The sequence below is a fragment of the Musca domestica genome, unplaced genomic scaffold (assembly GCF_030504385.1).
Source record: "Musca domestica strain aabys unplaced genomic scaffold, Musca_domestica.polishedcontigs.V.1.1 13, whole genome shotgun sequence".
NCBI classification, from domain to species: domain Eukaryota; kingdom Metazoa; phylum Arthropoda; class Insecta; order Diptera; family Muscidae; genus Musca; species Musca domestica.
This window is the reverse complement of record NW_026712172.1, coordinates 7,633,579-7,648,392: the sequence shown is the minus strand read 5'-3', so window position 1 is coordinate 7,648,392 and position 14,814 is coordinate 7,633,579. Positions and strand designations below refer to the sequence as shown.

Here is a 14,814-nt window from a genome sequence, read left to right as displayed (position 1 = left end):
AGAAAAACAGTAACATGACATATATACACGAAGGGTTTGTCCTTCGGATTTATTTATTTCATAGCAAATACCAAGCGTGCAGTAAACTGCAATCTTTTGAAGTTGAGTGGCATTTCTGTTGCAATTAATGAATTCGAGATAGCAACATACTTCGCCGTAATAAGCGTATTTCAAATAAATTGTTGTGTTGTTTTTTAGTGTTAGCCTAAGGCGTTGTGGGTCAATGGTTCTTATTAAAATCATATCCCAATCTGATCCGATTTAAATATAATTTTAAAAAAATTACTTTTACACCAAATTCCGCCACACCTTTCATATTTCATTGAAATTGGTGCGTCAAATACGTGAAATCGGCCGAGAATATATATATATATGGGAGCTGTATCCAAATCTTAACTAATTTCCAATTAATTTGTCACATTTATTATTGTAACCACACATATGTTAGCTATACCCAAACCTCAACTGATTTCAATAAAATTTGGCAATTTTTTCTGGTGCCAGATTTCGTCTTTCTCGCTTTGGGTGCATCAAATATGTGAAATCGGCTGAGTATATATATGGGAGCTATAATTAAATCTGAGCGTATTTGAATATAATTTGTCAAATTTATTTTTGTACCAAATTTAGCCACTCATGCCGAATTTCATTGGAATCGGAAATACGTATCGTGTTTTGTGCATCAAATATGTGAAATCGGCGGAAAATATATATGGGAGCTATATCCAAATCTGAACCGATTTTAATATAATTTGACTAATTTATTTTCTAATCAAAATCCCGTTACATATTCCAAATTTCTTTGGAATCGAACATACATATCGTGCATGGTGCATAAAATACATGAAATCGGTCGAAAATATATATGAGAGCTATCCAAATCTGAACCGATTTTACTATAATTTGACAAATGTATATTCGTTTTAATTTCCCCTACAGATTCCAATTTTCATTGAAATTAGAGATACATAGCGTGTTTGGTGCATCAAATACATGAAATCGGTCGAAAATATATATGGGAGCTATATCCAAATCTGAACCGATTTCAATATAATTTGAAAAATTCATTTTTGCTCCCGATTTCGTTACTCATTTTAAATTTCATTAAATTTGGACATACATATCTTATTTGGTCCACCAAATACATGAAATCGGCCGAAAATATATATGGGAGCTATATCCACATCTGAACCGATTTCAATATAATTTGGGAAATAAATTTTTTTAGATAAAATCTATCACACGTTTCAAATTTCATTGAAATTGGGGATACATAGCGTGTTTGGTGCATCAAATGCTTGAAATCGGCCGAAAATATATATGGGAGCTATATCCAAATCTGAACCGATTTCAATATAATTTGACAAATTTATTTTCGGATCAAATCCCGTCACATATTCCAAATTTCATTGGAATCGAACATTCATATTGTGTTTGAGGCTTCAAATGAACGAAATCGGTCGAAAATATATATGGGAGCTATATCCAAATCTGAACCGATTACAATATAATTTAGCAAACTTATTTTTGTTCCAAATTCCGTTACACATTCCAAATTTGGAGACTGTATCTTTAACCGATCAATAGATATGTGCATATAAAATCTAAATTTTTGGGAGGTACCTCCGATTCTGATTCTATATCTCCAGTTCCAAGTGGAAATTCAAAAATGTATATAGCCAAGTAACATAGGCTATATACATTTTTGAAGGCGATGTTGCAGTATATATGGAAGTTTTCAGAAAAATCTATTCAGCAGTTTTCGAGTCCATAAATTACAAACAAACAAACAAACAAACGTACAAACATTTTCCTCTTTTATAGATATAGATACTATGTGTTGGGGGTATTATAAGTTTGATTGGGCCAAAAATTATGTAACACCTGGAAATATTGGTTTCCCACATAGGAAAGTATATATGAATCTTCCTATCACGCCGAGCTGAGTCGATCTAGCTATGTATGTCCGTCCGTCCGTCTGTCCATGTTAATTTGAGAACACACTCTGCAGGTCGCAATTGTGGCCCGATCTCCACGAAATTGAAAATGGAAATGGGGATAGGGAAAAAAAAGAACCCTATTGTTTTTGGCGATGATCTCATAATATTTAGAGGTTGAAATGGACCAAAAACTGAAAAATTTCCTGATATTGCAACTGCTCTACAGGTCGCAATTATAGACCAATCGACGAGGAAGTTAGCCTGGGGCTAGAGCCTTCCAATTTTGATGGTCATCGGATAATATTTAATCACAGCGAAATCACAAATAGACGAAAAGGTCAATTCTGACGGTAACATAGATGCTGATAGTAAACATTTCGGATATATATTGCGAAATATATGCAAGGGAAGGGGATGCCAGATAGAATGCTATATCTCAAGAATGGCTGCACAGATTTTGACAAATTTAGTCAATTCAGAATGCCCTCTTGGTGCATCAGAATAAATTCTAAAAAAATCGCATTAAAAGATGCCAATAATGATGTTAAGATAGATATATATTTTTTATATAAGATATTTTCTATCACATGCGATTCTTTCAATTTGACTTATAATATTGAAGTACACATTTTGTAATATTTTTATACCCTCCACCGTACTATGGAGGGTATATTAATTTTGTCATTCCGTTTGTAACTCCTCGAAATACTCATGTCAGACCCAACTAAGTATATATATTCTTGATCAGCGTAAAATTCTAAGACGATTTAGCCATGTCCGTCTGTCTGTCTGTGTGTCTGTCTGTCTGTCTGTCCGTCTGTCTGTTGTAATCACGCTATCTTTCGAACAAATTGAGATAGAAGGCTAAAATTTTGCACACATGTATATTTTCCCAGTAGGCAGGTTAAGTTCGTAAATGGGCCATGTAGGTCCAAGTTATCATATAGCCCCCATATAACGGTACCTCCCGATATTCGGTATTTTGATGATTTTAGCGACATTATATAGCGGAATCGTTCCAAATTTGGTATTTGAAGTTCGTAATGGATACTACATTCTATGTCGAAAACTGAGCCATATAGGTCCACGTCTTCATATAGCCCCCATATACCGTACCCCCCGATATTCGGTATTTTGATGATTTTAGCGACATTATTTACCGGGATTGTTTCAAATTTCGCATGTGAAGTTCGTAATGGATACTTCAGCCCATGCCAGAAAATTGTCTGTGCAGGTCCACGTCTTCGTATAGCCCCCATATAACGGTACCCCTCATATTCGGTATTTTGATGATTTTAGCTACATTATTAACAGATTGTAATAACTTATGACAAAAGTTGGCTATGCAGGCCCACGTCGTCGCATAAGCAATCGGTATTTTTAAGATTTTAACAGAATTTTTTAACGGATTTTATTTTTTGGAAATTGCCAAATTTGTACCAAATGGTGGAGGGTATTAAAAGTTCGGGTCGGCCGAACTTACAGCTTTTTTACTTGTTTTACTTTACAACACAAGTTGAGGTAATTATATGCAGATTGTAATTATCGTCCGGTCCTCAAGAAATTTTTCAGAGGGGAGCCTTAGGCTCAGAAGGCCTAGGGCTATTGTTTTTAAAGATGTCCGCAATGCAGGCGTTACAAGGGTCACAAATAGAAACCAAAGGACACGAAATCTCACATGAAGTTGGAGTTTAGAACAGCGGGTAGAATGAACCACTACTTTTGTGTGGAAAAAATACCATCCATACCAGGGAAGAGGTCTAGCATTTTGGATGACCACTGGAATATATTTAACTGTAAAATGGGCGACAACAGCTAGCAGCAAATGTTTCTGGTCAAGAAGCTAAGGGTAATATCTGGGCAGTGCTCTATGACATAATTTCAAAAGCGAAATCTTCCAAAATGGTAAACATACGGTTGCTTCAACATATTTTAGTGTTGTAGGATATCACATGGTCGGCCCCGCCCGACTATAGCCTTTGCTCACTTGTTTTAATTATTCAATTGATTTATTTATGAAACCTTTTTTAATCAGGAAACAAATTGACATTGATGGTGTTAAATTTATCACCACGTAGCTATTTGAAGGTTTCTTTGTTTATTTATACTAGTAATTTGGTTACTCCTAATATAAACCGCTTCAAATAACTCTCACACATATATCATTCAGAAATCCTCTCTTAAAATTACGTACCTTCTATTGCTATCCACAATGCAATAGAATTTATTAGAATATCCACAGCACTTGAGGATTGTCCAAAGACATATTAAATCAACTTTTTTACAAGTTTCGGTAATTAGACCAAGTATAACATTCCTCTGCGCAATATTACACCCCTTTCACAAATTTATTTTTTTAATTATTTTAATTCTGGTATTTTTAAACTTTATTAATTACGTACATTTGTTCCCGACATTAGACACTCTATAGTTGTGTATCATCTGAAAAAACTGAATATATCCTTTTCAGGGTTTCCCGCTAACCGACCGTTTTCTAAGATGCCCGAAGCACAACTGATTTCAACCACTGGTTTCCTGTCGTTGTCAGCATCCATTTCAACATTCTATTCATTTTGTATCTAAACATTTAAAAAACACAGCCGTAGTCGACGGTCTCTGTTGTTGAGGAAACAAATGTTTATAAACAATGGCTTTAAGGCAACATTTAAATAATAGGTGAATACGACAATTTTTCCAGTACAAAATAGAAATATTGGAATAAGTTAAAATCCTACAAGAAAACAGATGAAAAATATTGAGAAAAAATGCCAAATTGCAACTTTTATGGAGATATATACTAGTTATTTACTCGTACAAATAATATACAATATTTAATACTTATTATCCCAACAATAATTAAGGTGCAGGATTGCCCATATTCGACGGACCCATCTGGCAACACCATAACTTTTGACAGAGATATCACATCGCTTAATGACATACCGCGTTTGAAGCGTCAGTCCAAGCAGATTTTTACCTTGAACCAATACACGCCACGTGAGCGCTCTGAAATAGTTGCAATTTACATTCAACAGAAGAAGTCAATTGTGAAAACTCAACGTGCTTTTAAAACATTAAAAAATGTGAGAAGTGCGCCTTCTAAGAACACCATTAAGCGTTTATACGAAACATTTTCGACTGGTAAGGCTCTTTCTAATCCGAAGAGGCCATATAAAAGTCGACCAAGGCGATCGGCCGAGAATATCGCTGCCGTACGAGCCAGTGTTGAGAGGTCCCCAAGAACATCCCAAAAACGCCGTTCTCAGCAGTTGGGCATGGCTCGGTCCACTTTACAACGGATTATTCGCATTGATTTGCATTTGTTCCCGTACAAAATTCAATTGAAGCAAAGAATGTTGCCTGCGGACAAGCCTCGTCGATTGGAATGGGCATAAAGAGTAATCAAAAAAAAAAAAAAAAAAAAGCATGGGTCCGTCGAATATGGGCAACCCTTTATGTAAATGATTGCCTGAAATTATTTAACATCAAACAGCGTTAAATTCTCACTCGTTACGCATCCCCGTGTATGTCCCTCTATCGATCTGGTCTGACGATATGGGTCCACTTTTTCTTGTACCTCTCCCACAAAAGTTGTTGAAATTTTGAATAACAAAAACGCTCATAAAAAACCCTCAGCCACCTATTGAGGCTATACATCATACATCTAGTAACACACTATCTGGTGTAAAGATAGAGACATATCCTTCTGGTACATCCCCCACAACAGGTCAATAGATAGATTTTGAATAGAAACGAAACTCATAAAACTCAGCATTAGATAATTTTAAAACTCAGCACATCTCAATATTTGTAAAAATGGAATATGTAGGACCCTTGCTTCTGGTACCTCCCCCACAACGGGTCAAAATTTCGAAAAATTATAACTCTCATAAAATTCGAAATAAGCATCCGATTCTCTTCAAATTTCACACATCTCAATATTTCTACTAACACAAGATCAAAGAGTTGAAGATGGTGTATATCGTTTCACTGCTTATGGTACCTCTCCTTCAAAGGGGTCAACATTTCGAATTACCATAAAGCTCATAAAACGCGAAATTAGCATCCGATTTTCTTCAAATTTCACACACCTCAAAATTTCTACTAACACAAGATCTGGTGGGTAGGTGAAGTATGTCAGGCCACTTTTGAATAATTATATTTTGAATAATTATATTTCTCATAAAATGCGAAATATGCTTCAAATTTAACACATCCCAACATTTGTGATAAAGTAAGATCTGGTATGAGGATGTCATATATCGGTCCAATTCTTTTGAACCTCCCAACCCCCACAACGGGTTAAAAATTGGAATAACCATGAAACTTTTAATGCGTGAAATAAGCATTTGATTCTTTTCAAATTTTAAAAATATTTCTTTTAACACAAGATCTGGTATGAAGGTAGTATACATCGAGCTACACCCTCTGCACCTTTCCCACAAAGGGTCAGAATTGCAGTGCTAATATCTCAAAACTGCAAAACAAGTTAACAATTCTTTTCAAACTTTGAATATTTAAATATTTCTCTGATTTGCACTTCCCGTGGGGTAGATTTTAGCATTTTCCAAAAATGATCACATATCCCACATAAAGTGAAAAAAAGTCGATATAGTGCAAATGTGGCTCGATACGAAATGGATAATACTAGTCCTCTGCATCGGAACCTCCCCCATAAAAGGGCCAAAAGTATGAATAATCACAAGACAAAGTATATTTAAGTAAGCAGAGCATTTTCTGTACGCTTATTGAATAAAACTTATTCCTATATCTGTCTCCTCGCTCTAAGCTATGACTTCAGCAATTTTCAACCATATCGTTAAAGCCTTTCATGAGCCCCCTCTTATCATAAACCTACTTCCAACAGTGACCCAATACAAAATTTTAAAATTCCTGCTTCATTCATTAATACTAAATTAACATACTTCAAATTTTTTTACCATTTAGTACAGTTGGCGCACCTAATACACATTTCCAAAATCACCTTCATACATCAAACTTACTTTTCAAACTTGATTCAGGGTTTAACTCTATCCCTTCAAATAATACCAAACGGTACCATTTTAGAAATTTAGTCCAATTTTAGAACTTCTACTAACCTTAATGTTCGAATTTCAAAAAAAAAAAGAAAAAACAATTAAAAAAGCAGTAAGTTCGGCCGGGCCGAACTTTGAATACCCTCCAGCACTTGGAACGAATATGGAAATTTTCAAAAAATAAAATCCTTAAAAAATTCTGTTAAATTTTAAAAATACCAAATATGGGCGTTATATTGGGATCTATACGACTTGGAGCTACATAGGCATTGTTTACCATTAGCCATTACCATATTCAAATTCGAAACTTGAAATAAACGGTGGATAATTTAGCTAAAATCATCAAAATATCGTATATAGGGAGGTACCATTATATCGGAGCTGTGCGAAGACCTGGACCAGCATAGACAATTTTCTGTCACAGGCTATAGCATCCATTACTAACGTCAAATACGATATCTCAAACAATTTCGGCGTGTATTGTATCTAAACTCGTCAAAATACCGAATATAGGGAGGTACTGATACATGGGGCCTATACGAAGACCTGGACCTGCATAGACATTTTTCTGTCATAGACTGTAGTTCCCATTACGAACTCAAAATACGTAATTTGAAACAATTCCGGTGAATAATGGCGCTAAAATTATCAAATACCGAATTTCGGGAGGTACCGTTATATGGGGGCTATACGAAGACGTGGACCTGCCCAAATAATTTTCTGTCATAGGCTGTAGTATCCATTTCGAACTTCAATTACCAAAGTTGAAATAATTCCGCTAAATAATGTCGCTAAAATCATCAAAATACCGAATATCGGGAGGTACCGTTATATGGGGGCTATACGAAGACGTGGACCTACCCAGATAATTTTCTGTCATAGGTTGTAGTAGTCATTTCGAACTTCAAATACCAAAGTTGAAACAATTCCGTTGAATATTGTCGCTAAAATCATCGAAATACCGAATATCGGGAGGTACCGTTATATGTAGGCTATATGAAAACGTGGACCTACATGGCCTTTTTACGAACTTAACCTGCCTACTGGAAAAATAAACATTTGTGCAAAATTTTAGCCTTCTATCTCAATTCCTTCGAAAGATAGCATGATTACAACAGACAGACGGACAGACAGGCGGACATGGCTAAATAGTCTTAGAATTTTACGCTGATGAAGAATATATATACTTTGTTGGGTCTGACATGAGTATTTCGAGGAGTTACAAACGGAATGACAAAGTTAATATACCCTCCATAGTATGGTGGAGGGTATAAAAACCCTTTGGTACATCTAAACTGCACTCCACCAGTGACACCCATTCCAAATTTCAGGATTTTAAATCGTTCCGTTTGACCAACACATAGTATACAATTTTTATTACATTTTAGTGCTTATCAAACGCCTACACATCAAGATTGACTCTCATGGCAAATTTATTCAAGATTCTAGTTTCAGCCGTTACAACTGGGCGTTGATTCAGCAAGTCAGTTATTTCATTACTCTTTAATATAAATTCTTGGACTATAGTAGATTCTGAGACATATTAAGACAAATAAACTTTATGTTCATGCGCCTGGACCTGCCTTGTCGACGAAACTTGGGGTCTGTTTAATCCTTCAAAAAGCCTACCTAAGAACTGAATACACATTTTACTCGTCAGAACCAAGTAATTGTATACTGGACTTGTTCTTGTTTTCGGGTTTCTTTTCACGTTGGCGATATTTTTTGATTCCAACATAGGTGTGAGGGTGTGGAGCACGAAAAACATACCACTTCCAAGGCACCATCTATTTTGAATGATGTTTTGCTAATCGACCATTGGCATACTAAACTGCCAACTGTATACTGTGTGCTGTGTAAACATTTATTACATCATTAGAAGTTTAGTTTTTAATTCGTAATTTTTTGATTGTCATTTTAATATCTCATCTTTGGTTAGATGAATTTTTGAGTTTTTTTTTTTTTTTAATTGAAAACTTAGCTTCTCGTATCCAAAGGCTCCCACCATCACCATTCTAATTAGTTTGTAAACATTCATTACATCATTTCTAATTTTTTTCTTTTTGATTATTTTTCAATGTCTCTCCTTTGGCTAGGATATGAATTCTTGAACTGTTCATATTCCTAAGCTTAGTGTACAGCTAAGAAGTTAATTGGGCTATGTGAAAATAGCACACCTTAATTAAAATGAAAATGTTTGCATTCGCTCTTTACGCTGATGTTTTGTAACAGTAATTATGTTTACATATCGTCAGTTAGGGTGGCAGTTCTGAAATCTATTGAAATTTGATCCAGTAATGTGGTGTAATTTTGCGTACGTTGTAATTAAACGGGTCATTGTAATGACGTAGCTCAAAAGGTCATGTGAATAAAGGGATTTTCAATAGAGTTTTGATAGATATATTTATTTGGCATTTACTTCACTTACTACAATAACAACAAGCCAAAAAGCAATAAGTTCGGCCCGGCCGAGCTTTGAATGCCCTCCACCAATTGAAACTCATTAAAAAACCAGTAAGGAAAGCTCAAAAGTCGGGCGGTGCCGACTCTCGTAAAGAAAGGTTTATATTGCAATTTCTGAGCTCTATGACATATCTGGTACAAAATATCATTATGTAGAGTGCATATTCTGAAAGTTGGAGATACTTTAACTATTTGAAATACTTTTTATACCCAACAACACAAGGTGATCAGGGTATTATGTTTTTCTGCATTTGTTTGTAACAAGCAAAAGGAAACGAGATAGACCCATAGTCCCTTTTGATGATCTGCATAAAATCACATTCTGAGTCGATTCATGCATGTCCGTCCGTCTGCCCGACCGTCCGTCTATCCGTCCGTCCGTCTGTCCATGTATTTTTGTAAACAAAGTACAAATCGCATTTATCGCCCTATCCAGATGAAATTTGCACAAATTATTTGTTTGGTCCAAGGACGAACCCTATTGAAATTAGAGATAATCGGTCAAAATTTAGATATAGCTCCCATATATATCGTAGCTCCAAACGTGTAATATCGTACCGAATAGTATAGAATTTCGCACGTACGATCAGATTGGACCTGAAAATAAGTATCCCAAATTTGATCGAAATCGGTTCAGATATAGCTATAGCTCCCATATATATTGTTCATCTGATTTGTTATTTTTGTCCTCCGCAGCCGTAATATGCACTCTGTAACAACAATATTTAGGGAAATATATCAAATACAGCTCAGAAATACATTTGCTAAATTTTATGGAGATCGGTTCAGATTTGGATATAGCTCCCATATATATCTTCGTCCGGTTTACCTTTGATTGTGCACCAAACGTCTAATCCTTACCCAAATTGGATGATATATGGCACTTACGACCGAATTGAGTCTGAAAGCTAGTATGTCAAATTTGGTGAAGATCGGTTCAGAAATAGCTATAACTCCCATATATATTGTACATCCGATTTGTCATATTTGTTACCCACAGCCGTAATATGCGCTCCGTAACAACGATATTCAGGGAAATATATCAAATACAGCTCAGAAATATCTTTGCCAAATTTTATCGAGATCGGTTCCGATTTGGATGTACCTCCCATATATATTTTTATCCGATTTCAAATTAATTGTGCACCAAATGGGCAATATAAGTCCGAATTTAAAAGATACAAATGCTTCGGCATATTTAGTCCTTGACCTTTAAATTATAATTATAATCATAGCGTGTATGATTGAATTCTCCCATAAAAACGTTTAATTGTTATGCGGAGCTCTACTAAATTAGCAAAGTGGTGTAGGGTATCATAAAGTCGGCCCCGCCCGACTTTAAGACTTTCTTTACTGGTTTCTATACTAAATTCTGAAGTCTGAAGTGCAAAAATTCACACAATTTGGACTGATATTAGACATTTGGTGCAAAATAAACCTAAGATCGGATGAAGATATATATAAGAGCTATATATAAGAGCTATTGATAAAATCTGAATCATGAATTGCTAGGCTGTATCTGATATCTGGTGCAAAATATCAGTCTCTTGGAGTGCATATTACGAATGCGAGGGCCTTAAACACCAAATCGGATGAAACATATATATGGGAGCTATAGCTATATCTGAACCGATCTCGATAAAATTTGGCAAAGATATTTCTGAGCTGTATTTGATATATTTCCCCAAATATTGTTGTTACAGAGTATTATTACGGCTGCGAAGGACGAAAATAACAAATCGGATGTACAATATATATGGGAGCTATAGCTATATCTGAATCGATTTTGATCAAATTTGGCATACTTATTTTTAGGTCCAATCTCACCGTACGTGCAAAATTCCATACTATTCCGACTGATATTGAATGTTTGGTGCACAATAGAATGCAAATCGTACGAAGATATATATGGAGCTATATCTAAATTTTGACCGATTATCTCCAATTTCAATAGGGTTCGTCCTTGGGCCAAAACAAATGATTTGTGCAAAATTTCATCTGGATAGGGCAATAAATGCGAACGGTACTTTGTTTACAAAAATACAAGGACGGACGGACGGACATGCATAAATCGACTCAGAATATGATTCTATGCAGATCATCAAAAGGAACTATAGGTCTATCTCGTTTCCGTTTGTCTGTTACAAACAAATGCACAAAGACATAATACCCTGACCACCTTGTGGTGTAGGGTATAAAAATACGGAATTGGGGTCTTTACGATGACGTATATTCAAATACGAAACAATATTCAAATACGAAACTTGAAAACAAATCCGGTTAGTAATGTAGATAAAAACATGAAAATACCAAATATCGTGAGGTCCCGTTATATTTCTTCAAATACCAAAATTTGAAACAATTGTGGTGAATAATTTGGCTAAAGGCATCAAAATACCAAATATCGGGAGGTGCCGTTATATGGGGCTATACGAAAGCGTTGACCTGCGCAGACAATTTGCTATAGACTGTAGTATCCATTACAAACTTCAAATACCAAAATTTAAAACAATTCCGGTGAATAATGTCGCTAAAACCATCAAAATACCGAATATCGGGAGGTACCGTTAAATGGAGGCTATACGAAGACGTGGGCCTGCATGTAATTTTTATACCCTCCAACATACTATGTTGGAAATACTCATGTAAGACCCAACAAAGTATATATATTCTTGATCAGAGTAAAATTCTCCCTCTCTGTCTGTTGTAATTACGCTATCTTTCGAACAAATCGAGATAGAAGGCTAAAATTTTGCAGCCATGTTTATTTTGCCAGTAGGCAGGTTAAGTTCGTAAATGGCCACGTTTTCATATAGCCCCCATATAACGGTACCTCCGGATATTCGGTATTTTGATGATTTTAGCGACATTAATCACCGGAAGTGTTTCAATTTGTTATTTAAAGTTCCAAAGGGATACTACTGCCTAAGACAGAAAATTTTCTGTGCAGGTCCACGTCTTCATATAGCCCCCATATAACGGTATGATATTCGGTATTTTGATGATTTTAGCTACATTATTAACCGTTTATTTCAAGTTGCGAATTTGAATAAGGTAATTGCTTATGACAAACAATGCCTATGTGTAGCCCACGTTGTATAGACTCCAATATAACGGCTATATTTTAATTTTATTTATATTAAGATTTTACAAAATTTTTAACGGATTGTATTCTTTTTAAAAATTCCAAATTCGTTCCCAATGGTGGAGGATATTCAAAGTTCGGCCCGGCCAAACTAACTGCTTTTTAACATGTTTGTCATAGGCTGAAGTACCCATTACGAATTAAAAATTCGAAATTTGAAACAACTCCGGTGAATAATGTCCCTAAAATCGTCAAATTATCGAATATCGGGGGTACCGTTGTATACGGGCTATACGAAATCGTTAACCTATATAGACCTTTCTCTTTAAGGGGGTAAAGTACTTAGAAAGAACTCTTGCATACATTTTTAGACAATTCCCTTAAAAAATTAAGCTAAGGTAATCAAAATGCCGATTATAGAGAGATACCGTTATATGAGGATATATGATATCGTGGACCTATATAGACAGTACACCTCCAGGAAGTAAAGTACGTAGAACGAACTTCTTTTTTGGATTTTCAGACAATTTCATTGAAAAATTTGGCTACAATCATCATAGTATCAAATAGCAAAGGGTACTGACCTATAAGATATCGCGAACCGATATAGCTCATCTTCGAACTTGACCTGCCTGCAGACAAAATACTGATCTTTTAATTTTAGCTTCCTACCTTTATTCCATTTTACTCTAGCGTGATTACAACAGACGGATGGACAGTGCTAAATCGTCTTAGAATTTTACGCTGATCAAGGACATAAAATTATTATTTCGATGAGTTACAAACGAAATGACAAACTAAATATACCCTTCATACTATGCATTGTGGAGAGTATAAAAACTTAGCACATAGAATCTCGTAACGTATATACATTAAAAACACATTAAGAAAAGGACAGATGTCGGACGCGACCGACTTTATGATACCCTACACCACTATGCACATCTAGTAGTTCCACCCGTAACAATTTACATTTATATTGGGGACTTGTGAAAGGAAAATCATAACAACTACATCTAATCCTGAATCCATTTCTATTAAATTTTACGAAGGTATTTCATCTGCCGTACGTGAGCTCTCGTCATCAATATCATTGATCACAGAGTAAACATTATGTCATTGAGGAGCCTTTTAATATAAAATCGGATAAGACATCGGACCATTTATCTTGCTACCTGCCCCACATAGGAATCAAGATTTTGAAAAACAAAACGCTTAAAGAAAAGAAATAAGCATCCAACTCTTTTCACATTTCACACATACAAACTTTTGTGCTAACACAAGATCTGTTGTGAAGATGCCACAAACCCACAAAGGGCCACAACTTTCAATACTTTTATCTGTAATAACTTGAGAAACAAGTCAGCGATTGGCTTTTTCTTTCAAAATCCACTCCATAGAGGGCCAAGAGTTTGAATAATCATAACAGAAGTCAATATATATTTAAATGATCGAACATTGGCTGAGGGTATAGATCTGTCGGTAAAACGGACTGGTACTTTTAACTGGTTATTTTTATACCCAGGGTATTATGTCTTTGTGCATTTGTTTGTAACAGGCAAAAGGAAACGAGATAGACCCATAGTTCCTTTTGATGATATGCATAGAATCACATTCTGAGTCGATTTATGCATGTCCATCCGTCCGTCTGTCCAGTATTTTTGTAAACAAAGTACAGTTCGCATTTATTGCCTTATCCAGATGAAATTTTGCACAAATCATTTGTTTGGCCCAAGGACGAACCCTATTCAAAATTGGAGATAATCGGTAAAAATTTAGATATAGCTCCCATATATATCTTCGTCCGATTTGCCTTTTATTGTGCACCAAACGTGTAATATCAGTCCGAATAGTATGGAATTTTGCACGCACGATCATATTGGACCTGAAAATAAGTATGCCAAATTGGATCGAAATCGGTTCAGATATAGCTATAGCTCCCATATATATTGTTCATCCGATTTGTTATTTTTGTCCTCCGCAGCCGTAATATGCACTCTGTAACAACAATATTTGAGGAAATATATCAAATACAGCTCAGAAATACATTTGCTAAATTTTATCGAGATCGGTTCAGATATGGATATAGCTCCCATATATAACTTCGTCCGATTTACCTTGGATTTTGCACCAAGCGTCTAATATTTGCCCAAATTGGATGAAATTTGGCATTTACGACCGAATTGAGTCTAGAAACTAGTATGTCAAATTTGGTGAAAATCGGTTCAGATATAGCAATAGCTCCCATATATACTGTTCATCTGATTTGTCATATTTGTTACCCACAGCC

At 35.4% G+C, this 14,814-nt stretch overlaps 1 protein-coding gene across 2 annotated transcripts in view; it reads right to left on the bottom strand.

Moving 5' to 3' along the window:
- The window catches only part of LOC101892501 (calcitonin gene-related peptide type 1 receptor), a 63,735-nt gene extending 59,304 nt beyond the window's left edge, over positions 1 to 4,431 (bottom strand). For both annotated transcript variants that reach the window (XM_020037054.2, XM_011294592.3), the window contains exon 1: positions 4,135 to 4,431. The gene's annotated coding sequence lies outside the window, so the exon portion shown is untranslated. The remainder of the gene's footprint in view (positions 1 to 4,134) is intronic.
- Between the last annotated feature and the right edge of the window lie 10,383 nt (positions 4,432 to 14,814).